The following is a 24,186-nucleotide window of genomic DNA, read 5'->3' as shown; positions in this document are numbered from 1 at the left end:
CAATAAGACAAGGAGAGGAAACCAGCCTCATGGCTGAACCCAGGTTAGAATAGAAGGGATGTTAATTGCAAGTGAGGGAATAAGCTGAAGCTTACGGCCTAACCATTTATTACCTTATTAATATTAATATATTAATTAGTCTCAGAGTTGTTATTGCTGGGAATAAAGTTGTTGTGAGGGGTAATAAAATAGATTTACATGCACCAGCTGGTGAATCTGCTGGGCGACTCCCTGGAATCTGCTTCTAGCTGGGTGTTCAGAATGGTGGGAATAGCCCTACCTTTCTCTTACTGTATTACAAAACGAGCATACCGGCACTCCCAAGGACAGAGTCAGGTACCAGGTAACTCTGGTGGCATTTTATCGCCTTAGTCTATCTCTCTTCTCCATCTCTTTCTGCTCGTCGGGGAAGAAATGATACAGACTGGTCCAAGAGGTAGAATCAAGTCTTTGCCATTCCTCAATACATTCACCAAACATTCACAGAGTCCATAGGTGTTTGCAGGTGTCAGCTGCTATTCTAGGTGGTGGGGACCCCACAGGCACAGCCATCACACTTTCTCCTCTGGGGTGAGGTATGTGGTCCCACAAGCAGACAGATGCTCTTCTGTAGGGGAAGCATCAGATGCTCTGCAGAACAGAGGTTAGGGTAAGAAATGAATGTAGTCTTGGTCTCAGAACACAGTGAGCTAGAAGTCAGGTGTTCTCTCTGCTGGACACTCACATGCTGGAAGCTTGACTGATCCTCAGATACTGCACATCCAGATGTGGTCTGGTGGTCACTTAGTCACAACATGACACAACATGATACAACATGAAGTTCTCAGATGTGAGTACACATGGGACCAGCTGCAGGATATCTTAAACCCTGTAAATCCAGTGTATCAGACTCTATAGGTGTAGTCTGAGATGATACATTTCCAACAAGTTTCCAGATGATAACTGTGCTTGGCTCAGGGAGTGGCACAATCAGAAGATGCGGCCTTGTTGGAGTGGGTGTGGCCTTGTTGGAGTGGGTGTGGCCTTGTTGGAGTGGGTGTGGCCTTGTTGGAGTGGGTGTGTCACTGTGGGCGTGGGCTTGAATACCCTCATCCTAACTGCCTAGAAGCAGGTCTTCTAGCAGCAGCCTTCAGATGAAGATGTAGAACTCTCAGCTCCTCCTGCAAAATGTCTGCCTGGATGCTGCCATGTTCCTGCCTTGATGATAATGGACTGAACCTCTGAACCTGTAAGCCAGCCCCAATTAAATGTTGTCCTTGTAAGGGTTGCTTTGGTCATGGTGTCTGTTCACAGCAGTAAAACCCTAAGACAATAACCAATGGTACTAGCCTGGAGACCCCACTGGAGGAACCAAGGTCTTAGAGGAACTGAAGCCTCCTGGTTTGCCATTGGGAGCAAGGTCTCTGGAGAGCAGTAGTGTCACCTGAACCTTTCCTGGAGTCCGTTAGGGATGCAGAAGCCACCAGAGACACCAGGTGACACCTGTGCACATCAACAATTGCAAAACACCCTCTGAGGCCACTGGCTCTGGAACTCACTGCACATTTGGAGTCTCGTGGGATTAGCAACTCATCGTGTCTGGATTCTGCTTCCAGGGATTCCTGTTGAATTGGGACAGGGTGTGAAAAGCAACTCCAGGTGGTTCTTTCTGTAGCTCATTTTGGGAATGGTTTGATCTGCACCCTGCAAGGGAGTTAGTTGGCACCACAGAGAAAGGCAGGGTCAGAGTCACAGGAAGTAGGATGTGTAAAGGTACAGTGGCAAGAAGAGAAAAGTGAGCTCACTGGACAAATCCAAATGGATTAGGTCAGCACACAGTGTTTGGGGAGAAAGTAAAGTTGTTTGGAGAGTGAGAAATTTTAAGAGCTAGTTGTGAAAGACGGTAGAGCCTTGGAGCTTTGGGTCTTCCCTTATAGTTGAGTGTGCTATTTTGCATTAAGAAATATTTTTTTGACCACACAGCTACATGCTCAGGGACATGGGGACAGTATGCCTGGGGTTTGCTTGTAAAAGAACCTATGTTACTTACTGATTTAATGGGAAATCACCTGTTTCAGGGAATACTGCTTTTTGGACTGCAGAGGGTTCATGTAAACAACAAAGAAGCATGCTGATAACCAGAGCAGAAGATGCTAACACCCAAAGATGCCCCCTTTGGCTTGGTGATTACCTTGAGCTGAAATCAGTTGAGTTAATCAACGCAGACTGGAATTTTCATACCAATCCTTACACAACCCTCACTCAAACAAACAAACAAAAATTCTCCCCCATTACGTTTCTGACTCATTTGTCACCTGATAAGTTGCTGTCTCTGGAAGCTGAGAGTCCTTTCTTTCGCCTTGTCTCTTCTACATTAAGTGTTCTAACCTTAAGATGCATGTTTGCACCTGTTCAAGCCATCCTTTGAGAAATGGATCACTAGAGCTCCTGTTTGTATTTGCAAAGCTCATGTTAGTAAACTTCAGTCTGTTTGTTGGTTTGTTTGTTTGTTTGTTTTTCTTGTTAATTTCGTCATTTGTCCAATCCCCAGGGCCTCTGCAGGACGCCCCAAGAGGACTGGAGGAAAGAGATGCTTTCTTTTTCTACAGTACCTGACCAATCTATTAGCCTCAGTTTTGGCACTCTGACATCTATTGTGTGGGTTGAATAATGTTTACTGAGCACAGAATGCTAAGCCCAGGGCTTTGAGAGCAGAACCCAGATCCCAACAGCTCTGTTAAGAAAACAGCTGAAAGTGGGGGCTCGCACAAGCAAATGATTTCTTTTTTAACCCCCAAAAGAGCAGGAGCATGAATGTGCTTGAAGATTTAACAGTGCTGCTGACTGAGAGGACCCTGGGCCATCCGACTCCACTTGAGGCCATAGCTCAGCATCAAATGGCTTCATTCATCCCGCAGCTGCAGGATTCCTGAGGCCATGCCAAGAGCCCCAGGAATGCAAACAGGGCTCAGTCTGGGTCTCTGACACCCTGTAAAGCTTTGAGAAAGAACAGACGGGCATTTGTTAGGGGAAGGCCCACAATGACACCACAGGACAGGAGACTGAGTGCACAAAGCCAGCCAGGCCAAGGTCAGAAGGCTGGTGTAGTCACTGCCACCAGCCTGTGTGACCTCACTTGCCCTTTAGGGGACAGCTTGGCAGCAGAAGCAGGGTCCTGAGGTGACAGCTCTGGAGGAATGGAGTCCGAGTCCTGTAAAACCACAGGTGAGGACCGTTCCTCAGTCAGGTCAAAGAAACAAAGACATTGCAAGGCAAGACGAGGGCAAGAAGAAGGAGAGGGGAGACTAAACTCCTTTTCATCTATACCCAAAGGGAGGCCTTGAGAAAAGACCACAGGCCAAGGTTAATATTCCCTTAAGCAGAAAAATATCAAAAGTCTTTCTAGGTCTTTATTGATCCAGGTCTTCAGTAATTCTGGTGGCAGTCGTTTGCTCTTAACCTTCGAATATGCTGCATGCTACTGCAGGGGACATCATGGCTGCTTCTGATGTTTGCCATCCCTTACCGGCCTTCTACCCCGGATATAAACAGAGTGATGTAGTCTGTGACAGTCGAGAATTATCCAACCTCAGCATGGTTGACATGTTGGGCCGCTCATTTCTTGACGGGTAGCTGTCTTCTGCGTTGTAGCATAGACCAAGTATTCTAGGCCTCTGCCTAGAAGGTGCCAGAAGCTGTGCTCCCACGTGAGGAGCTGAAGATAACTCCAGGCACGACTACCCGTTCCCCGCCGTTAGAATCATCCTCACTCAAGGACTGTTAGCACAGAGGAAAACCAGCTTCCCATAAAACCCTTAAACAGATTCTATGTAAAAACCTTGATGGCTGACAGTCTGTTGCTTGCAACCAAAGCAGTCTCTCTAATGGCCATCGGTCAGACTTCCAGCCTTTGATACCATGTAATGTTCTGAAGATGTACATGCAGTCTGGCTAACTTGAGAAAATTGTCCTAGGCATGTCTTTTCTTTCGGATTTAATTATTGTGTGTGTGTGTGTGTGTGTGTGTGTGTGTGTGTGTGTGTGTATGTTGCCTGCATGTATTTATGTGCATGCCTGATGAAGTCAAAGGGTTTCAGATGCCCTGGAACTGGAGTTAAGGATGGCCATGACTGTCCTTTTGGTGCTGGAAACAACCCAGGCTCTCTGCCCTGTAACAAATACTCTTAAGCTCTTAGTCTTGTTTATCTAGCCTGAGTCATTTCTCTCGCCTCAGAATTAGTTGTTTTTTGTTTTTTGTTTTTTTTTTTAAATCAGGATTTTTCTTAAAACGACAAGACAGGTAGCAAAACGCAATAAATGATCCTTGATTTAACCTTGGGTTTTTGTTTATTTTATTTTATATTTTTATTTATTTTAGAAAAAGTTGTGAAAGACACTTGAGGAACAACTTGGATGTGAATGCTATCTATGTCAGGCAAGATGATTGCATACATGTGGCAGAAAGAAATCTGTGCAGGGATGCTTAGAAAAAGCCAGGTTCAAGGTGGTAGGCATGAGAGACAGCCTGGGCTGTGTTCACTTAAGGCAGCATGGAGGGTAGGCAACGAAGGAAGAAAATGTTGGTGAGCCTTCTAACATGACGGACCTCAACAGTACCGTGAACGGAGAGATAGGAAGCAGCGGACGCTTAGCAACGCGTGCCTCTTGTGCACTGTTTAGAAGTGGTTACGTAGCTGTAAAATGCTTACACTAAAAAGTAGAGGGCACAAAGCTAATAATAATGACAACAATAAAATCTTTTTGTTTATCCATTCTGCCTTCCATAAGAGCAATGGGGAACTGGAATCAATACCTCTGTCCATTGCTCCTAGTGTGCTATATGAGATGGTCCGATCCCTCTGCAGCTCTTATAAAATGTGGTGAGCCGCTCAACTCTTGCTTCCGACAACCTTTTCATCAGTGTCAAGCGAGCCAAGGAGGCAGTAGCTTGTTAAGCTGCTGGTTGATTTCGGCCAGCTCACCTGGTATTAGTGGGCTCATACAATGTCCCCACTTGCCTAACATTTTAATCTTTTTTTCAATTTTTACAATTGCCTAGAAACATTGAACTGGCCGCTCAGATGGGTTGCCGTATGCTAAGCACGGGATCTGATTTATCTGTGAAGACTGTCCCATGAACACTGGGCTTGGAAGGTGACAAACAGAAAAAGCTGCAGAGGTTCTTGTTGTAAATGTCATAGGTGAGACAGGGCCAGTACATGGTCTGTGTCTGCTTAGCATCCCAGTGTGTGTGTGTGTGTGTGTGTGTGTGTGTGTGTATGTGTGTGAGTGTGTGGTGTGTGTGTGTATGTGAGTGTGCGTGTGTGAATGTGTGGTGTGTGTATATGTGAGTGTGTGTGGTGTGTGTGTGAGTGGGGGGTGAGTGTGTGAGTGTGTAAGTGTGTGTGACAGTATATGTGTGTGAGTGTGTGTGGTGTGTGTGTGTGTGAGTGTGTGTGTGGTGTGTGTGTGTGTGAGTGGTGTGTGTGTATGTGTGTGTGGTGTGTGTGTGAGTGGGGGGTGAGTGTGTGAGTGTGTAAGTGTGTGTGTGTGAGTGTGTGTGTGTGAGTGTATGTGTGTGAGTGTGTGGTGTGTGTGTATGTGAGTGTGCGTGTGTGTGTATGTAAGTGTGCATGAGTGTGTGTGGTGTATGTGGTGTGTGAGTGTGTGTGTGAGTGTGTGAGTGGTGTGTGTGTATGTGTGTGTGGTGTGTGTGTATGTAAGTGTGCATGAGTGTGTGTGGTGTATGTGGTGTGTGAGTGTGTGTGTGAGTGTGGGGGTGAGTGTATGAGTGTGTAAGTGTGTGTGAGAGTGTATGTGTATGAGTGTGTGTGGTATGTGAGTGTGTGTGAGTGTGTGTGAGTGTGTGTGTGTGTGTGTGTGTGTGGTGCATATCAGGGGAAGCATATGAATTGTACCATCTGCCAGGATGTCAGGAGAAAGTAAGATGTGAAATTCTTAGGGAGAGGCTATGGCAGGAGAAAAGAGGAAAAGCATTTGGAGTATCGGGCACAGGATCTCAGCTCAAAAGACATCAGTGCACCTGGCAGGTTTAAGAAAAAGAGTCATCAGGAAGCAAGATGAAGTTTCAATGACTCAGCAGGACAGTCAGTGAGGTTGCAGAAAACTTCAGAGACTCTAAACAAATAACTTTTGGAAAATATTGTAAGAACAAGCCTGCTGTGGGGAGTGGTACACGCCCTTAATCTCAGCAGTTGGGGTATCTCTATAAATTGGGGGCCAACCTGATATTCACGGAAAGATTCAGACCTCTCAGGCTACATGGTAAGACCTTGTCTCAAAAAGAAAAGGAAAGAAGGAAGGAAGGAAAGAAGGACGGAAGGATGGAAGGAAGGAAAAGGAGAAAGGGGAGGAAACGGGAGAGGAGGGGAGGAGAAGAGAGAAGACGGGAGGGGGAGGGGAAGAGGAAAAGGAAGGGGAAGGGGAAGGAAAGGAGAGAGAACAAATAACCCCGCATACTGCCTAATGCTGTGTGGAAAGACTGGACCTATGTTAAGTATACACTGCTTCTGGTTTAGTAGCAGCACCCAGAGAGGACAGTTGACTACAGTGAAGCAGCGTTTCCCACGCAGACTAGAGCAGCTGCGCATGCGTGCTTATCGCTGTTGTGACGGCGTGCACAAGACCCACACAAGATCGCGCCAGAAAAATAGCCCCAGCATGGAGGTGGGATGTGGGCATTAACTGCCGCCATTAGCTGAGGCCCTCTTGACCATTGTTGACTGCTGGAGAAGGGAGTCATTTAACTTCAGGGATCCGAAACACGAGAGGCTACCTATGTTCTGGTAGATGGTCGTAAAGCCATGCACAAACAGGCCATACTAAGTGGGCTTGTGGGTTAAATACAAACAGATCACGTGAAATTGGGAGAGAAGGTGGTGGTGGGAGGGTTGGAGGGGAGTGGAGGGGATGGGTTAGATTGAACTGAAACACACTGTATGCATTTATGAATTTCTCAAACAAATGAAAGAAATGTATCATTTCAGCCTCAGGAATAGCTCAGGCATAGGCAGAGGATTCTAGTGTGGACCATGTGCATAAGAAGTTAGGGACGGATGGAACAGGTATCTGTCTACCCTAGAAAAGGGACTGTGTCCATGAAGTCACACCAAATATCAGGTGTTCATCTTCTAGCTGAGGGTAGCTGAGGCTAGCATTTTACTGTTCCCAATAAATCCTCAGGAGAGTTATTTCCTGAGAGCATCCATTTCGGCAAGCTCAGGAGTTCTTGGGCACACAGCTAAGTTTTTTTTGATTCCCTTACTCCTGTTTGTTTTAAAATGCAGCGTAGAGGAAATTGGACGCCGGTGGTAATTTGGAAGGTTCAAGTCATAGCCCTGGCAGAACTGTGCCATGATTCTCATGTGACAAACGTCTCTGGATTTGACTCAATTACCTGGAAACTTTTGTCAGCCCCAGGGTCATTCCATCAGCCATGGTAGGGCAAAATTCAGAAAGCTACCCTTCTGGCCTTCCAGATTCCTCCTCTAAACCTGTCCATTGATGCCTATGCCCTGGTGTGTCCCCCAAGGTCACCTGAGCACAGGCAGACAGAGGGGACTTCACTGTCCTGCTGCCACTGTTCTGTGACTCTTTGCGTTTACATTTTAAGAGGTTTGGGATGGTAGCACCGCAGTGATATACCATCACTATGACATTCCCTAGTCTTCATAGAGCAGGAAAGAATGCTAGCCTTCCCTTCTAGAACTTTTCACGGAATTCACACAGCCTGTGACATGAGCTGTAAATGTGCACTCTTTCAGTGGGCCTCACCTGTGGTTCTTTTTCCCACAACTTCTGTGTGTATTGATGCTACCTGGAGGGGAAAGAAAATGGAGCGGTCGATGGCATTTCTACTTGAGCTTGGCTGTGATTGTGTGGTAGCGTCAAGAAGGTCACCTCTCGTTTCTTCCTTTATTCTTTTGGTGATTTCATATACGAGTACTGAATTCACATAATATCTTCCTTGGTCTAGTGCCTCCTGTGTTCCCCTTCCCAAATTCCTTTTCTTTTGTTTGTGTGGTTTGTGTGTGTGTGTGTGTGTGTGTGTGTGTGTGAGTGTATGTGTGTGTGTGTATATATGTGTGTGTATATATGTGTGTGTGCAGTTGTGAATTTAAGAGATGTATGTATATATCATATATATTACATATAAGTATATATAAAATTTAAGTATATATAAGTGTATATAAATGTATTATATACTATATAACACATATCATATATATTATTATTACATGTATAAATGATTTAAATGAAGTTATATTACTTGAATATGATCTCCGCAAGAGCTCTAGACTACCCACATGTTATAACATATGTGTATACACACACACACACACACACACACACACACACACACATATACCTATATATGAGGAAGAGAGAAAATCCTACTTTGTCCACTTACTGTTGCTTGTATGTGTATGATTTTAGGGCTTACCACCCAATCAAGGAGCGCATCCTTGGAGAAAACAGATTCTCCCTCTCTCAGGAGCCATCCACTGCCTGTGGCTCTTCCTCTAGGGCTGGGGACCTGAGAGATCTGCCAGTCTAGAGCATGGGAACTGATGTCGTCAGCGTGCAGGCCCTGCTCAGGCAATTACATTGTTGATAATTCATGGATGTGGTTTTCCTGTGATGGACAGAAGACACAGTCTCCGAGGAGCAAAAGCTTTTGGCCTCTGGCTCTTACAAACTCCCCCTCCCGTTCTTTCATGGTGTTCCTCGAGCCTCAGATGTAGAGGCTGTGTTGGGCGCCATTATCCTCTGCGGTTTTGACCAGTTGTGGCTTACTGTGGTGTTCTCCCGCAGCTGCGAAAGGAAGATTCTTTGAGAAGTAGAGGTATCTGTGGGCATGAGGATCAATATTTAGAATGTGGTTAGAAACTATACTGGATTAGAAACCCAACAGTAGTAGTAGGCTCTCTCTCGGATCCATGATCTTACCAGCTAACTAGTAGTTGATAGGTTAACAGTACCAGGTCTGGGTTCTCTTCTATTTAGTGGGCCTTACACCCAATTAAGTGACTGATTAACCACTGACTATAAGTGCCACCACTGTACCCTTAAGGAAATCCTGCTATCGATATGGTTCACAGGGTTTATAGCTGGACAGGATTATTGGTTACACTGATCCTCTGAGAACTTACATAGCACATTTGGATTCTATGGGAGATAGTCGCCAGAGGGGAGGCTTTCAGGTTAGCTCCAGGTCAAGCCTTGTGTCTGAAGTATGTGGTGGTTCTTACCATCAAGTTCTGGGATACAACCAAGAACACTAGCATTTGCCTCTATTGCTTTGGGAATGTCTTGGGATGCCCCCTGACCAACAACTCCAAAGGGTTCCCATGCTGGGCGCTTGGGATTCTTATTAGGTAGTCTGGAGTTCTTGGGGAGATCATACTCAAGTAGCATAACTTCATTTAAATCATATATATAATTATACAAATATATATGTATTTTAAGTAAAATTAAATGATATACATCCAGGAGGCTTTTTCAATCATCCTTATTGGTTTTTTTTTTATCCTTCCTTCATCCCCATGCCCTCTCTCACCCATCCTCAGTTAAACTGCCCCCCAAACTAATTTCTTAACCAAGATACCATGCATTTTTATCTAGCGATGGCCACTCTAAGACAGAAAGTGAAGAGCTGTTTAAAGCAGGACATTGTGAGCCATTCATGAGTCAGGCTGACCCTGACTCAAAAGATTCTCCCTGAATCGAGGGCCCAGCCTACTGGCAGGTCCTTATTTTTATCAGCTCTAATTTGTTTTACTGCCACGGGGTAGGGGCATGGCACAGTGGATGGAAATAAATAGTCTTGTGAATTCTATGTATGAGAGTGTACGGGGTTGTAATAATATGATTATATCTGGAACATAAATAATTACGAACCTTAATAAAACTGTCTAGGGCTCTGAGCTATGTGTTTCCCCCTTAGATCCTTGTTATATTTATAATAACCTACAGTTAGATGTATGGTTAGATCAAGCAAAGAGATGGGGGGGCGGAATAAATGGTTACCCACTGTATTCTGTTAAGTTGCATCCTAGCCCAAAGTAATCCTGGATTGTCTGTCTGTCTGTCTGTCTGTCTATCTATCTATCTATCTATCTATCTATCTATCTATTCATTTATCTGGTCATTCATGGTTAGAGGTAGAATTTGGGTGGTACTGGTATCCTATTACCCATTGACTGGGAAGTTCCCCCAGAGTCCTCAAGCAGCCTCTAATTTCTCACACACAAAACGAAATAAATGTTCTGAGCTCCACATTAAGGCAGCGAGAGTCACTGGCTTGGATTTTGCTGCACAGCCAGTATGTAGATGAACAAAACTTGTTGTAGGGAGGTGAAACGAAATTGGGGTGGTGGTGGGGAACAATGCATACAGCAGTTCTGAGTTCATTAGCACAAATCTGTCTAACTTCAACTCTGTGCTCACTCCGAGAGACACGGGGATCACAGGCCTAAGCTTGCTTTTAAAATTAGAGGACCGCTTGACTTCAGCCTGTGATTCTTTAAAATCTAACACTTGTCTCCGTTTTATAGTCAGAAAAATCCATACCGGAGCGCTATTTGTCTTCTTTACTATGCAGAAACAATCCGGGAGCTCATTCGCAGGGTCCTTTGCTAAGCAGCCATGTTATTTAAGAGCGGAGGTCTGAGGTCTTCGGAGAAAGCCAAAGGCTTAATCGATGTGGAGAGGGAGGGGTTAGTAGGAAAATGAGGGAGGGGCCAGAACTCACTGCCTCATTCTATGGCTGTCCCGGTGAGCCACGTTAAAAACTCCTACAGTGAAATTCAGAATCCGAGTGTGAGTTTGATCCATGTGAAGGTTAGACAAAATGGCGCCGGCCTGGGAGGTTAGAGGAAAAAAAGCAAATCTCTCTCCAGACAGAGAGGTGCTGGTGACTAAAGAGAAGCCGCTGGAAGAGTCCTGGGGTGTAACAGTTATGGAGTCATCTGCTCGAGATTGCCAGGCTCCAGCGGTGGGCAGACCCTCAGAACCTAAGCAGTATTGTTGCCAATGGTGTCTCTGGACATCTGGGCACAGTGTGGCCCCCTCGTGTTTGCAAACTTTCTTGTTGCTAACCTGAGCAGTAGGCAACATAGCTAGAATAATGGTTTCAGAAATATACTTAATGCTCCTCATATCCAGTTATCCGTTAATTTGTATCCATAATAATGCAGACTAACACTGACATTTTAGCATTTTTGTCCTCCTGTTTTATTGAGATACAGAACATAGCACCCAGAGTGCCTTGGGTATGCTGATTCCTTTGAGCTGACAGACGTCGTCAAGAGCTGTCGCCAGCCCCTCTTTCTCCCACATACTCATTGGTCTAGTTTCCTTTCTGTTGCTGTGATAAAACGCTGATCAAAAGCAACCTGGAAGGGAAAAGTTAATTTCACCTTATGTTTCCAGGTCACACACAGTCCATCACTGGGGGAAGTCAGGACAGGAACTCGAGGCAGGAACCTAAAAGGGAAACTGCCTAGGATTCTGTGGACCGTTACCTGAAATGGAAACCTTTGGTTCCTTTGGAAAGTCAGTTATGTCAAATGATATGTTGCTGGGGCACACAGGTGAAAGGATGCTTTGCTGACGCAGACATGTGAAAAGATATGTAATTTTTAGAAGGAATATAAATCTGACCTCACAGACCATGGGAGGCGGAGCACTGGTTTGCTTTGCTCTGCCTCGATAGTCTTCTCTGACGACACACATGTATTGGTTCACCTTACATTGCATTGCTAAGCTTCGCTTGTGGTGAGAGAAACTCACCCAAGAACTTCTCAAAGGGTTCTTGTAGTTTCTTGCCACTTCTGACTTGGACCAGTTGGCGGGCCTCATGGTTTCTTCTAGATTGAACAGGCCTTGTGTGTGGTGTCTGCAGCGTGCACTGGACTGTAGCTGCTGGTTCATGTCTGGTGTTTGCTAGTGGACTGGTTTGAGAATGTTGAAGATCAGAAGACCCCAGAGAACTATTTTTAAACAGGTCCACTTCCTCTGTATACTAATAACCTCCTTTCTTTTCTTCTACCTCTGGTGGGTGGCAGGTTAGACTGGAGGTCGAACCCTTATTGAAGTAGGTTGAGAAAATATGTGCCTACTATTACCTCTGGCCAGAGAACATAAGCACAGTGGAGGGAGCACAGCAGGAACTGTGAAGGATGCAGATTGCGAGCCAGCTCACTCCGTCCCTTACATTCAGGCCATTTCTCTGGGAAATGACATCACCACCATCCATACTCAACTGGAACCTCCTTCATCAACCTCGACAATCAAGACGACCTCTCACAGAAGTGTCCACAGATCCACCTCAGAAGGACAATTACTCAATTGAGATCCACTCCCCCTTTTATTTCTTTTTCAGGCTGTGTCTTCAGGTTGACGGTCCATGGTGACTAGGGCAGTCACGGAAATCAGAATCCTTCTTCCCTAAATGATAGAAACAGAGTGCTTATTCCAGAGAATAAGCCACAAGACCTGAGAACCACTCCTTCCTCCCCCAGGCAAAAGTGAGGGGATGTTGTGTGCATAGGGCTTGTTAGGCTCACCCTCTCTCTCCACCACTACATCCGGTCCTTCATTCGCTCATTTCCACAGAGTTCTTCTTCATGGAAGCTAAGCAAAGAAATACTTTTCACTGGGCACTTAGGTTTTCATGTCTAAAATGAGGCTTTACGTTTATGAATGTATTTTGGTTTTTGTCTTAATAATTTGTCCTTGCAGGAGTTGGCTGTGATTTTCTTGGTACATAAAAGAAGGCATCTCCTGTTAGATCCACCAATACTCATAGATTTCTAAACAGGCCTATCCTCCTTTTCTTTCTTTTTTTTTTTTTAAGATTTATTTATTTATTTTATGTATCAGAGTGCTCTCTTTGCACGTACACCTGCAGGCCAGAAGAGGGCCTCAGATCCCATTACGGATGTTTGTGAACCGCCACGTGGTTGCTGGGAATTGAACTCAGGACCTCCGGAAGAGCAGCCAGTGCTCTTAACCGCTGAGCCATCTCTCCAGCCCCTACTCTCATTTTTATTATCTGATCAGCTGGAACTCGTTTCCGCTCCCAATTAATTTCAGATTTTCTAAGAAAGTCCTCATTGATCCTCATACATTCGGTTAACTTGATCCGCCACCCTGGCAGCCAGCGACCAGCAGTCAGGCTACGTGGGAATCTCAGTAGCTTTCACCACAGGACAACTACTTCGAACCCTCTACTGGTACTTTGGGGTGACTTCCCCGAGTCCTGGCATTGTCTTCAGATACGTATTTTCTTTCATATCAGTAGCGTGAGGATTGAGCCCAGTACCTGGAATACTAGGAGGAAAAAAGTCAACAAATAGGTGTGGAATAAATCAATGGATGGCTGGGTGCGTAAAGAAACGCAAGGTCTGCCTGGGATACGTTTCCTTTCAAAGCATAGTATAGAGAGCAATGCACTGCTTCCGGTGGAATCCCCACCCAGGTTAATAGAAACAAACAATCTTAGCTTTGAAGTTCAAGGACCCATTGTTTAAAGATAACATTTTCTACTTGTTCATCTGTAGCTACCTCGAAAAGCTTATTAACCACCGGGGGCTGCAGTATCACCACACAGTATCCGTTTCAGACTCTAATGCGCGTCTGCCATCTACTGGTTGTCCGGATAGGACTGCAAAACCTTCATCTCCTTGTATCTGCATGTCTGTCTTCTCTAGAATTTTCTGAGTTGTTGAAGCCAGGAGGGGCTTAGATTCCAACAGAGCCAGCCATTTCATTTTCCAGCCATTTCCCATGGAGTGCAAGTGATTGTAAAAGTTTGTGTTACTAACTGACGGAGCAGGCTCTGTTTCGGGTCTCAGTAACTCCGGACGCCAGCCAGAAGCACATCTGGAGAATTGTGCCGACGTCAACAGTTCCGAGGGGAATGGCGAGACTGAGCCTTGTTCCCGGTTACACGCCAGGAATCTCTTACTCCTCCATAAAGCTCCTCGTATCCCAGAGAGCAGATCTGTTATTTTGTCCAAGGATTTCCTGGATCAGAAAACAGCTGTAAAAAAAGATCCCAAGAGGAGACGAGACTTGGAACTCGCACCAAAACTTTCGGCGAAGATGGGTGGGAGGTGCGCCGTGGTGCCGCGAGCGCTCAAAGCATCAGCAAACATAACAGCCGTTCCAGTTCCAGAATGCTACGGGCTCGCATGGAAAAACTGACAAGCCATTTTCGAAAGAGCCAGAGGCAGAACACTCATCGGAATAGCCAGGCCTAGGGAGAGCATTCCAGGAAGATCTCAGAAGTGAACCTGGCAGAATCAACTGTGGGAACAGCAAGTTTTGCAACAGGCACATGTTTTAATTTTAAAGCTACCTCTTGAGACTGGGTTTAGCCATAGTCATCCTTTTATTGTGTGGGTTGCCTGGAAAAGGCCGTTTAACATTCCTGAGAGCATTGCAGAGTCAAACCAAATCAAACATCTCAATACCTGCTGGCAAGAGTCTTGGCCTATGACTCTCAAAAGTAAAATGCTTCAAAAATAAAGGGAGGTGGAACTGCCCGTGGAATCCTCCAGAAACAGTTCTCTGAACCGAGGGCTTTGAACCTATTGAAATAACTAAAGACATTGGAGACAGTCATTGACTTGGTCTGGGACTTGGAAAAGAAACAACTTTCCCTAAGGCTTATCCCTGAGGCAATTGTGGCCCTGAGAAACCTGGTGTGTACATAAATGCTATAGAGTCCTAAAAGGTCCTATAACAAGGGAAAGGTTTTTTTTTCTTTTTGTGGGGGGAGGGCAGATTCAAGAGATTTGAATATTCATTCAATTGATCTCTCTTCATGAAGATTGTGCTCCCCGCCCCCACCCTCCATCCCCAGAGAGATCACTGTTGAACCTGAATCCTGTGGACCCTGTTGTTTCTTAACCCAGTGCTTGTGGTCATGAACAATGGCTGTCTCTAGATCTCAGAACTCTAGAAGACCGATTGATTATTAGATATCAAAGAGATTGAAACTGAAACAGAGACCTTTGACTCTGAATCTCAGTGCCTGCTTTAAATGAGAGCTCAGAGTTCTGGATGAATCACTCATGACAGAGGGACATTTTTAAGATTGGGCCATCATGGGGACTGGAGAGATGACTCGGCATCTGGGAGCACCGGCTGCTCTTCCAGAGGCCGTGAGTTCAGTTCCCAGCACCCACATGGCAGCTGATATCTGTGGATGAATGCAGGCAAAACCACCAATGCATGTACAATAAAATAAAAATAAATAAATCTTTTTAAAAATAGATCCGGCTATCACTACCCTTCCTCTTCCCTTATTAGAGAAGAGCTCAGAGTTCTCAGAAATTCGGGACTATGAATTAACCTCGGATGCCTTGGATAGACTAAGACAGTGCTAAGTGCAGGAGGGACATTAAAGCATTCAGCCTTTCTACCCGCTGCCCTCCTGTCTACAGCAGGTAGGTTTGGAGGATCTGGTGTCTGGTATCCCCCACAAGCCTTCTCATATTTCCACACCTGCCAGCATATTTCTTCTTCATTTCCACTTAGGCCCGCTGCAAGATACATTGACCGCAGATCATCCCCTGTCTCAGTGTTATCTCGACATCCATCCATCCGCATAAATCGGGTCAAAGGAAACACATAGACCTTACTGGAGACGCCCGACTCCAAGAAGCTCTTGACTAGTGTCCTCCATTCCTAGTTCTACGGGTGAGATGCACATGGCAGGTGGGGTGGGAGGGATTACCATGCTGGAAACAATGTAAATGCTACACATCACAGATCTTTGCGTGCACCCCAAATTGTTTTGCTTAAATCCCGACTTAATTTAGTCTCAGTTCCAATGTTTTTTTTTTAAAGTCCCACCTCATATTCATTCGCAATGATTATCTATAAAAGTTTCAAAATAAAGCCATATAAACCCAGTTCCCACGAACACAGGAACACTGAAATGTGAGGGCTCTGACTTCAGACCTACTGTGCTCATTTCTGCCACTTCCAGGTTGGAAGACCAACACAGATGGTAAGTTACAGACCTGCCTATCAAATTGTGCTAACTCAGAGGTGGCGTTTAGTTGTAGTCTGTATTACACGAGGCTTTGGGTTCAACTCACAGCCCACAGTAGGAAAAAAAAAAAAAAAGGAGGCAATACACAAAGTTCATTGACCAGTGTCTGGTGCATGCTAAATGATATTGTTTCCCAAATATATAGAGTCACACTTTATGTATGATAGGCAATTCCACACACACTAGCTTGCTAAGTCCTGAAGAGATGACTCTCCTGAAGATACCTCCCCAAGTCTGGAAGCAGAGGAAATGTTTTGCCTTGCTCTTGACAGTCTCCTTAAAACAAAAACAAACAAACAAAACCCCAAACCTCCACTGAGGCTCAGGCTTCTGATTCTGCCTTTGTTTATTTTGTTTTGTGTTTTGGTTTTTCAACACGGGGTTTTTCTGTGTAGCCTTCACTATCCTAGAACTCGCTCTATAGACCAGGCTGGCTTCCCACTCAAAGATCTGCCTGCCAGGCTCGGTCAAAGCCATGTGCCACCATCCCTTGGCCAACTCTACCTTTCTTGACTCCCTTTGTTATGGTGTACTAAGCCTTGGTTAGCATTCTCCTGTCTTGAGTAACTTCTCCATTAACTCCCTACATCACAAACACCAACATCCCTGGACTCTACCTCTCCGGTGATCCAGTCATGCCAAACTTCGGTCATGCGTTTCCACTGTCCTCCTCAGGAGTCTTCTGTCAATCAGAATACATGTTCTACCACCAAACTCCAGACACCTCACAACTTTTGTCCTTCTGGGTGGCTGGCTCATCTAGGTATTGCTACTGCAGCTCTCGGCTCTTGGGATTCTCGAGGTTTGCCCTTCAAGTCCCCACGTCCCACCACCGACTCTCAACATCCTTGTTCCTTCTATGCCTCGTTCTTGTTTACACCCGGGTCCTTCAGTGAGTCTCCAGTCTCCCCGCCTCCAATTCCCTTTCATTACATCCTAGCCTCCCTTGCACACTAGAACCACTCAGCCAAGGCTGGTGAGCATCCTTGTGGAAAGCAAAGCAAGTGTATAGTTGCAATTCCGCGCTCACAACCAGTGTTCATACAAATCACTATCGAAAAGCCCAACGCAGTTCCAATCAGCTTTTCCTGTCTTCGTGTAGGGATTCCATGTTCCCTCCATGGTCCTCCATCTTCTAACCTCACCAAATCCCTCAATACTGATGAGGGGAAGCTGTCAGCTCCCACTTCACAGAGCCAGAGACGCACACATAGCCCTTTGCCCAACTTGCCTCCTTCCATGGGGAAAAAGGTTCTTCCCAACCTTCCCTCTCTCCCAATTCCTTGCTCTACTACACAAGAAAAGGCTCTTGCTTTAGAAATGATCTCCTTGCCCCACTTCAAATATCTCCTTTGCCACGGGCTCTCTCCCATCAGCACTGAAATGTACTAAGACCTTCTCATCACTTAAATCTGAAACAAGGCTGAGAGTCATATTTACCTACACCTGCTTCGAAAAGGAGGTTCTGAGGAAGGGTGAGGACAGCGAACACAGCAGCCACCAACGTTGTTCAATCTACTGCTGTGTGCTCTGCAGCACCAGAACCTACCTACACATGTAGATTTCTCACTCGTAATCTGAGACCACTCTGTTCAATGCGTGCCCGATAGAGGGCTGAATTAATTATTGATAAGTCAACTATCCCTATTGGTGCTCCCAAAGTAAGTTTTCCTCGGGACCCAAATGATAAAGAGAAATGGTTGGGCGTGTCTAGTCTGAGGTCTAGTGGCTAGTTGGTAATACCCAATGATATACCACATTCCCAGCTTCTCGTATTCTCTCTGGCCTTACCTCCACATCTCGCCAGCCATGCAGATGCCAGATGTCAACCCGTTGGAAGTATTCAACTACTGAGGGAAGACGCCACAGAAATAGCTGCTCGATTTAGCCATCATTATGAGATTCTAACTCCCTGCCTATGTGGGCAGGAAGCTGTAATGTGGACAGAATCCAGTAAGGGGAGAGAAAGGGATAGAGTGTGTGTGCCGGGGATGGAGGAGGGAGTGAGTTAGTCATCTTAAGGGAAGAAGTGGAGATCCAAGGAGAACTGCCATGCAACCAACGGTTTCCACGCAGGAGAAAGCACGGGGTGTTAGATGCTATGACAGGAGAGAGAACCGGAGGTGGAGAGGAAGTGAGAGGAGAGGCCACCTTGTAAGAAAGCCAAAGAGAAGTTGTTCTCTGCTTGTCAAAAAAGGGTAGTGTGGATATGGAGATCATACATCAGTGCTCAGTCCTGACCAGAAGAAGAAGAAGAAGAAGAAGAAGAAGAAGAAGAAGAAGAAGAAGAAGAAGAAGAAGAAGAAGAAGAAGAAGAAGGAGAAGGAGAAGGAGAAGGAGAAGGAGGAGAAGGAGAAGGAGAAGGAGAAGGAGAAGGAGAAGGAGAAGGAGAAGGAGAAGGAGAAGGAGAAGGAGAAGGAGAAGGAGAAGGAGAAGGAGAAGGAGAAGGAGAAGAAGGAGAAGGAGGAGAAGAAGGAGAAGAAGGAGAAGAAGAGGAGGAGGAGGAGGAGGAGGAAGGAGGAAGGAGGAAGGAGGAAGGAGGAAGGAGGAAGGAGGAAGGAGGAAGGAGGAAGAGGAGGGGAGGGGGAGGAGAGAGGAAGGAGAGAGAGCAAGGAGAGAGGAAGGAGAGAGGGAGAAGAAGAGGAGGAGGAGAAGGAGAAGGAGGAGGAGGAGGAGGAGGAGGAGGAGGAGGAGGAGGAGGAGAAGAAGAAGAAGAAGAAGAAGAAGAAGAAGAAGAAGAAGAAGAAGAAGAAGAAGAAGAAGAAGAAGAAGAAGAAGAAGAAGAAGAAGCAACACAGGGTTAAGGTAAATAGAGAAGAAAAAAAAAACCACCCAAGAGACTAATATTTGAAAGTTATTTTGCTGTTTTACACTTTAAACAAAGGAGTAATTGAAAATCCTGAGATAAAATTCAATTGGAAACTCAATCCATCAACTCCCAGATTTGGGGCTAAGCAGCGAGCAAGGTTGCATAAGTGGTTCATGCCTCGTGGAGGCATCGATTTCCTTATTTGTGAAATGATGGAGATCGGATACTTAGTTTCAAACTGCGGGTTATGTTTCATTAGGAAACTGTTACCTCAATGGGAGAGGTTACCCAAGAGATAGGCTGGCACACAGGAATAGCTTTGAAAGAGGACGGAGATGTCCTAAGAAGTGCTGAGCCTTCTCAACGACTTCTACAAAAAACAGAATAAGTTAACGAAAGAACGTAGTTGGGAGCCATTTATATTACATAGTCAGGGTGGCTGAAGGGAGAGGTGAGGAATATAGCATATTTTAAAAAAATAAAGTTCTGCTAAAGGAGAATTACATCTCTCCCCAATTCTCGCCCCCCCAGCTCCTCCCATACCCTCCTCTCAAAGTGATAACCTTTTTGATTATTATTGCTATACGCACATATGTATATGAGCAGAATATATAAATTCAATCTGCTGAGTCCATTTTTGTTATCCATGCATACATGGTTTCAGGGATGAACACTTTGTGTTGGACAACCAATAAGGGGGTTCATCCCTGGGGAGCTTAATTCTCCCTCTCCCAGAAGTCATAGTTGTCTGTAGTACTTTGTCTATGGATAGGACCCCACAATTATGTCTCCCTTCTGACTTAGTATGTCTGTTATCATTCTCCCACTGTTTTTGACACAGCCATTTCTAGGAGAGGCTGTCTCACAGCAGACTTCCTGGTGGTCTGGCTCTTAGAGTCTTTCTGACTCCTCTCCTGTAATGTTCCATGAACCATAAGTATAGGACGCAGATGTGTCTGTCAGGGCTGGGCGCCCCATAATCTATTGATCTCTGCATTGTGTCCAGTTGTGGGTGTTTTGTGATCGTCTCCGACTTTAGTAGAGAGACGCTTCTTTTGGGTAAGGGATGGCGCCTGTGTTTAACTGTGGGCATAAAGGATAAGAGTTAGCCTGTGGGTTGGAAGTACGGCATATACTTTTTTGTGCACTGAACTTAAAATCGAGTGTGAAGAAAAGGACGGTAACAGCTCCATCCTTGGAGGATGCTCTAGGAAGTCTGCTCCTTTATGTCAACACACATCTTCAGATAAGTAGCGAGGACGAGAAAAGCAGCTTTTTAATAGCTGTGGAAAAGGTTAAATCACCTAGGGTCGAGGGCAACACTGGAAGTGTGGAAAGCAGCCAGTCTTCAGTCAGCGTCGGAGGAGGAACTATCTTCAGCTCACGGGTAGCGAGCCTAGGAAGCAGTGCATGGGGGAGAAGTCGAGATCTTGCTTCCAAGCCTCGTGGGGTGTGAGTCCTCGTCAGAGTCCTCGCTGACCATAATAGACAAGATAACGAGTGTAGAAGTAAATATTAATTAATAAATCCCGTCGGCGTGGTTTGTTACCCACCTCAATGGTTTATGTTCCTGAATGAAAGGCACACACACAGCCTTTATACTTTACTATGCCCTAAACTGCACAACAGCTAGGCCACTGCCTGACCTCCATGCTGTTAATCTCGAGTTATTACTAATTCTATGTTCCATTTTGACTGCTCCAGACCCAGAGGGCTGCGCCTCCTTAGCCCAGAGCCCCAGGAGCTCTCCTTGCTTCTCTACCGAATTGCGGTCTCTGTGTCTCTCCTCTCTCTTCACTCCTCCTCCAAGCATGGTGAATCTTCCTTTCCTCTCTCCTCCCAGAACCAAGCTGGGGAGAATCCTAAAATCCCACCTCTGTCTGTCCTTCCCAATGATTGGCTGTCGGTATCTTTATTTACCGATCAGAACCAGTTGGGGCGGGTTCTCAGAGTCTGCGTGCAAACCCTCTCGAGTAAACAGTTTTGGGGGGGAACATAAGTAGTATTAGAATACAAGCAGCTGCAAATGATTCTGTAAAGACAGCCGGCACTAGCTTTCAGCATCTTGAAGGCAACAGGATCTACCAAATGTAAGCAAGGGTGTAGACGTCAAGCTATGGTTATCTTGAATTATCCGTGTAGGCCCAAGCTATGACTACATATATCATGCGATGTTGAGACCCTTTCCTGGCAAGAGATGTACAATAGAAGTGGGTTACAGGGATGCTATAGTGCTGTCTTTGAAGACAGGTAGGGGGTTTTGTTAGTCAAGGAATGTGGGTAGCATGGACCTCAACAGGCTAGAAAACATACAAAAAACATTCTTTCTACTGGCCCATGTTTTACAATTAATATTCCAGAATAAGAGGTTTTACTGTCAGGGAAAAAAAGTTAAAGGACATATTGGACCAAGCAAAGCAAAATCAAACAGATTCATTTGTTATGAGATCTGTGCGTTTTGTTTTCTCCCATGCCCTGTGATTCAGAGGTAGGAGTTAATCTTGTAAGATCTTGCTATTCAGGCTGGAAATTTCTCTAACCGTCGCCACAAATCACATCATGCCTGAAGTATAATAGGTTTTGGATAGACATTTGACTCCTTAGTGAGCAACGGAATTTTCATGATGGCTGACTGAAGTCCACCAAGTTTCTTCATCAGGAAAAGCAAATGGGCCCTCTGAACCCCGATTTTCCCCAAGTCAGCAAACTCCTCAGGTCAGCAAAACGTTTGCAGGTGGTGGACCAGCGTCTTCAACCCAGAGCTCAGTGCCAGCCATCTGAAGAGAGGCAGAGTACTTCCTCATGCATAACTTACTCCACACTTCTGACATTTCTAACTGGCTGGCTGTTTTCCTCCTGGAGAGAAAGAAAATTTTAAGCAGAAGGAATTTGAGGAGGCTCCAGTTGGAAACCCTGCAGCCACTCAAAAGACCCAGGCTTGACATTTGCTAAGAGTAATTGTCTTCCACAAGAACCCAAGACAGAAACGCAAGAGAAGGCTGGCTGTGGTCAGCTGACCACAAGGAGCTCTAAGGACCATCCCAGGTCTTTGGCTTTCCTTTCCTTATTTCTGGGACGTTAAAACTATTTATTTGAACCTAGTCCCTGTTGAATGACTATTGGACCATGCAATTTTTCAGAAGAAGAGTGTCAATGAAATCAGTAAAGTGACAAGTTATCTAATGCCTCTCAATGTAACTGCCTTTTTTACTGCATTGATTGGCCAGTGTGTCTTGGTTTTGTTTTGTTCTTATTTGGGTATATGTACGTGTGTGTGTGTGTGTGTGTGTGTGTGTGTGTGTGTGTGTGTGTGCCAAACGTGTTCAGGTATCTGCAGAGAGCAGAAGAGGGTGTGTTGGATTCCCTGGAAATAGAGTTACAGGTAGTTGTGAGCCCGGCCAGTGTGAGTACTAGAAACCAAATTCGATTTTCTGGAAGAGCATTAAGTGCTCTTAACTGCTGAGCCATCTCTCCAGCCCCTCATCTTCTTTTAAATACAACCTAAAGGATACGAGTATTTTCTTCCCTCGGCCTCTCTCCCACTTTCTGAGTGTATTTCTTTAATAAGAGCCACCCTTTGCAAAATGACCACCTGAAATCCTTCACCAGATCTTTCCAAACAACTCCGGTTTGGAATTGCCTGCGCTCTGTGTTCTTGCTAGTGTGAAAGTTATTGTCAGCTCGACAGAATCCAGAACCACCTGGGTGAGGGGCCTCTGGCCTTGCCTTCAGGAAATTATCTGGACTATATGGGTCAATATAGACAGAACTCTCTCTATTGTGGGTAGGGTGGGAACTTAGGGGATGGGTAAATCCCATAAAAGTGGAGAAAGTGGGTTGACCAGTTGGCGTTTGTCACCTTTGTCTCTTGGCATGCACATGCACTGTATCAGCTGCTTCAAACTCCCCTCAGTATGGCTTCCCCATCATGGCGGAATATCTCCTGAACTGTGAACATGAACAAATGCTTTCTCTATTATGTTTCTTTTGTCAGAACGTCTTCTCCCAGCAGTAACAAAAGAACCTAAGTCAGGCAGTCACGATACTAAGACGGTCCTTGGAGGCCTCGCCGTTCTCTGTGATTTTGTGCCACCCATCCGAAACCTTGTCTCCACAATATAGTAGCACAATGGCAGACTACCACTTTCTGTCTTCTCATCGTGAGTAGCCTGGTCTCTCTTCAACAGAGCCTTCTGGGTGAACTGTTTGTTGTCATCTTAACAATTCATGCAAGAACATTGCAGTTTTAGCCCTGGCCCAAGAAGAATGTTCTTTAGTGTTCGGGAGAGTGAACATGAGGAGTCATGGAGAGCACACGTCAGGGGCGAGGCCTCACAGGAGAGACACAGGTGAGGCTGAACAGTGAAAGTCAGATGCAAATGCTGGGAGCCTGGTTCTGATGCTCTATCCACCCGCTCCTTTTCTTTCAGATCAGGACCCAGTCCATGAAATGCTGCCCTTATTCAGGGTGGGTCTTCCCACCTCGATTAGCCCAGCCTACGCACTCCGTCACAGATGGAGGTCCATTGCCATGAACCATTGCATCAAATGGACACAGTTATCCATCACACCTGGCAAGTATCCCATTTGCTTGAAAGGAATGCTTTTGTTTATTTTAGTGATGGATGGGTCTACGGGAGACAATCAGGCTGATTTTCTTGGTATGTTTCTCAAATTGTCTAAGCTTGTGTTCATTTTTAACCTGTTCTTTTTTTTTTTTTTTTTTATCACAGAGGTTGGGCTTGAAATCAAGCAATGCTGTGTGTGTGTGTGTGTGTGTGTGTGTGTGTGTGTGTGTACTTTATATATTGTATTTATCTCACTATGATTTCATTTATGCCTCTGAAATCACTTTTATTTTAGAATAGTTAGACCAGCTATCTTTGGATTATACTCACATGAATGCATCTTTTCCCATTTTTTTTTTCTGGATGTCTGGTTTTTGTAAGAAGCATATTAAAAGGATCCTGTTTTTTCCTGTATACATAGTAATAATTTGTCATTTTAATTGGACCACTGAATTCGTGTATGCCTTGTGTCGTTACTGAAACATTTTGTGTTAAATATAACCTCAGATGATCTATATGTTGTGGTTTTTGCTACTGCTGAGATAATTCTTCTGACTCTGTTTCCTTCTGTTTATGTTTCTCTTCTTTTTGAGACAGGACCTCACAGAGCCCAGGCTGATCCTTGAATTGCTATGTTGCTTCGGATGACCATGAACTCCCGATCATTTTTTTAATACCTCCTGTGCGTGGGTTACAGGCATCACATCCACTTCATACAGTGCTGGTCACTCAACCCAGAC

This window comes from Rattus norvegicus, chromosome 20 (assembly GCF_021556685.1).
Source record: "Rattus norvegicus strain SHRSP/BbbUtx chromosome 20, alternate assembly SHRSP_T2T, whole genome shotgun sequence".
In the NCBI taxonomy this organism is placed as follows: Eukaryota; Metazoa; Chordata; class Mammalia; order Rodentia; family Muridae; genus Rattus; species Rattus norvegicus.
The sequence above is the reverse complement of the archived record's forward strand: the minus strand, read 5'-3'. Positions refer to the sequence as shown.